This window comes from Rattus norvegicus, chromosome 11 (assembly GCF_021556685.1).
Source record: "Rattus norvegicus strain SHRSP/BbbUtx chromosome 11, alternate assembly SHRSP_T2T, whole genome shotgun sequence".
NCBI lineage: Eukaryota > Metazoa > Chordata > Mammalia > Rodentia > Muridae > Rattus > Rattus norvegicus.
In genome coordinates this window covers 93448488-93451828 of record NC_141544.1, presented here as the reverse complement: position 1 = coordinate 93451828, position 3341 = coordinate 93448488, and the positions used below count along the sequence as shown (strand labels likewise).

General features: G+C 47.1%; 1 pseudogene; it reads left to right on the top strand.

The window, feature by feature from the left end:
• The first annotated feature begins 1474 nt into the window (after positions 1-1474).
• Nudt2-ps1 (nudix hydrolase 2, pseudogene 1) lies at positions 1475-2155 on the top strand (annotated as a pseudogene).
• The last annotated feature ends 1186 nt before the right edge of the window (positions 2156-3341 follow it).

The following is a 3341-nucleotide window of genomic DNA, read 5'->3' as shown; positions in this document are numbered from 1 at the left end:
CACTGCAGAGAATACCCTTGAGTGTGAAGTGCTTCTGTTTTTTCATTTGTTTTCTATTTGGCTTATTTTCTTAGAACAAATACATTTTCAGAATTGGAAATACTGGATGAAAATTCATTAACACTTCTATGTCCCTTGAAACAGATCGCCAAGTCACTCTAAAACTGTAGGTGCAAGACACACGGGGAGAATAGGAAAGTGTCCAGACTTTAGGAAGCAGCATGTAAAAAGGCACATTGGCTGGGACAGGCTTGTGCCATTCACCCTTTGGATGCCATGGTGGCCAGATGCAGGAAGGGGTGGCAAATGCTACTGTCTGGCAAACTAAGACGCTATCCTTAAAGTCCTTTGCTAGCATTGTCTTACTACGGAAGGTAGATGATCTCCCAGACTCTATGGCTGCAAGTGACATTCTAACTCCATTCTGGGCTCTGGGAGGACCCCTCTTCTTCCTCCCCATCTCGTTTTCCTCCTTCCTTTCCTCTTCCTTCTCAGTTTTTCTCTTCCTTCCCTCTCCTCTGTTTTGTTTCCTTCCTTTATTTCTGTTCAGTTCGTAGATCATTCAATTGGGACTATTATTGTTATTGTTGTTGTTGTTGTTGACACAATACTATGGCACAATGTAGAGGTCAGAAGACAACTTTTGGGAGTTGGTTTTCTCTTCCCACCATGGAACCCGGGGAAGGACCCAGACCTGCATGGCAAGTACTGTTACTAGCTGAGCCATCTCAACGGCCCAGGGTTCTCTTGTTTTTTGTTTTTTCCTCAATGAGGAGAAATTATCATTTGGTATCATCTCTCTCTTCTTATTCCTGCCCTAAATGCAAATTTAATGCTGGAGCCTTGATGGCCACATTAAGACTGCAAAGTTACACAAACATGAGGACAAAGGATCAGCACACAGGGGTATCAGGAAGGAGGGAGAATCTGGATCTGTGATAGCATCAGTTGAGCAGCTGAATCAACCCCACAAACTGCCTGCCTCTGTTTTGCTACGTGGGAGAAATAAACCCTGTTACACAAAACCCCATTAGGACTCGGATTCCTGCCTCGGTAGTTGAGAGTTCAATACTGTCTACTGGGACTAGGACTTGGATCATTGCAGCCCAGCTGCCTACTACCTGCCCACCACAGTGGGAGTCTCTTCCTGCTCCTCTAACAGAGGCCCCATAGTCTCAGGAAGCCTCCTGTCCCTGAGCCAGGCCAAGCCAGGCCTTTGTGATCAGGAGACTCAGGTCACTGCCCATCTCTTTGTTATGGTGCTAGGGACTGAATCCAAAGCTTTGTGCATTCTAGACAAGCACACTACCACTGAGCCATATATAATCAGCCCTTGGTAGTTTCTAGACAGAACACAGTGTACAGCCCAAGCTGGGCTTCAGCCTCCTAATTGCTGGGATTATAGACACATTCCACTTGGAACTAAGAATCTTGGGCCCAAAGTTCCAGATTCATAGCTAGCTTTTCCCTCACTTGTTGTCAGACATAGTTAACTCACTTCTGTTTGGTCACAGTCTCCCTAGGGCCAATCAACATTGACCAGGGCCACTGGTAAGCTTAGCATCAAGAATATGATAACAGGGCCTCCTGCCTCCTGCCTTCATGCTTCGGATAGATCATGGCCCTAAGGGCATGTGGCTTGATCATCTTCTGAAGACACCTTATTCCCAAGGTGGGCAACACAACAATTGAATTTCTGCTGCTGCAGGCATCAGATGGCATTCATCACTGGACTCCTCCCAAAGGCCATGTGGACCCCGGTGAGAATGACTTAGAAACAGCCCTGAGAGAGACTCAGGAGGAAACAGGCATAGAAGCAAGCCAGCTGACCGTTCCTGAGGGGTTCAGAAGGGAGCTCAATTATATGGCGAGGAAGAAGCCTAAAACAGTCATTTACTGGCTAGCAGAAGTGAAAGACTATGATGTAGAGATCCACCTCTCCCAGAAGCATCAAGCTTACCACTGACTAGGGCTGGATGAGCCCTGCCAGTTGACTCAGTTCGAGGAGGACACCAGTTTCTCTGCTCCACACCGGCCTGAGCTGACCAGAACAAATGCTTCCATGGCATCCTTAAGGGTTTTTGAGATGAGCCTACCCTTTCCATCCAGGGAAGGATGTGCTGGCCTTGGGCTTGCTACAGCTGAGAGCATATAGGTTAGTGAAATTAAATAACTCTACTCTCAGCCAGGAAGCCCTGGATTCAATCCCTAGCATAGAAAATAATTACTTTAAAAAGAAGAGAAAGGAAGACGGATTTTAGCAAAGGAGGGGTATAGTCCTTAAAATGCCAGCCCTAAAGCACCTCTTTATCATTTATAAATAAACTTCAAGCAACTTAAAAAAAAAGAATATGATAACAGGTACCTGCTTGCTTCTTGTCTTCTGACTGTGGACTGCGGGGATATGAGGAACCTAGGATCCCTTCCACTGTGAGGGACCGCATGTAGAACTTTGTCTTGAGTAGTCCTAGAGCTGCATGGCCACTTCTGTGGGGACCTGAAGCTGGTCACTCAGGACAGACATGACAGCAGAGTTGTCTCCAGTAGGCAGTTTGGTGTGCACAGGGCCTGGCGTTAGCCACAGTCCATAAGGCCATGGCTTTATGGCCTGCTGATGCTGGCAGCACTGTACCCAGGCTCCACAGTGGAGATGAAGATCCCCAGAGGCCGCCACCCACATGATCCCCAGAGGCAGCTGGAAGCAGGTCAGCAAGTTTGCAGTGCAGGATGGGCACTAGACCCAAGCTTCTCCTGTGAGTCCTAGGCTGGTATTGAGAGCCCTTGCCCTGACCATAATGAAGTTCTAACTCCTAATGCTTCTTCCTTTGGCAGAAAAAAAAAAGTCTTTAAAAATCCTTATCAAGGAGTAAAGAGAAAATCTATGGAAGTTTAATGAATCACCTGAATTAAAAGAACAAAAATCTGAACAACAGACCATCATGGCCCGAGGAATTGATGGGAGAGAAGTTTCTTTCCACACTGATTGGCATCACCGTTGGTGGCAGGGCAGAAGTGCAAAGGAAAGAGAGCTGAGGTAGTCCACCAGAGGACCCAAGGACCTGGGATGAATGCTCCCAACTTGGCAGCTTTTCGGGAATGGAGACACTGTGTGAAAGCCCGGAAATACTAGCAAGTGCCCAGGATTTTACCCTCCCCACCCCAATCTCCCACAGAATCACCCACCCCAGGGCTGCCCAGAGAATGATCTACAATACTCGTAGATTTCAAATGGCTGAGTTTATTAAGCATGCGTCGTGCACACTTAAAGAAAAGAGCTGGAGAAATGGCTCAGTGGCTAAGAGGACTCAAATTCAAATCCCAGCACCCACATGGCAGCTTAC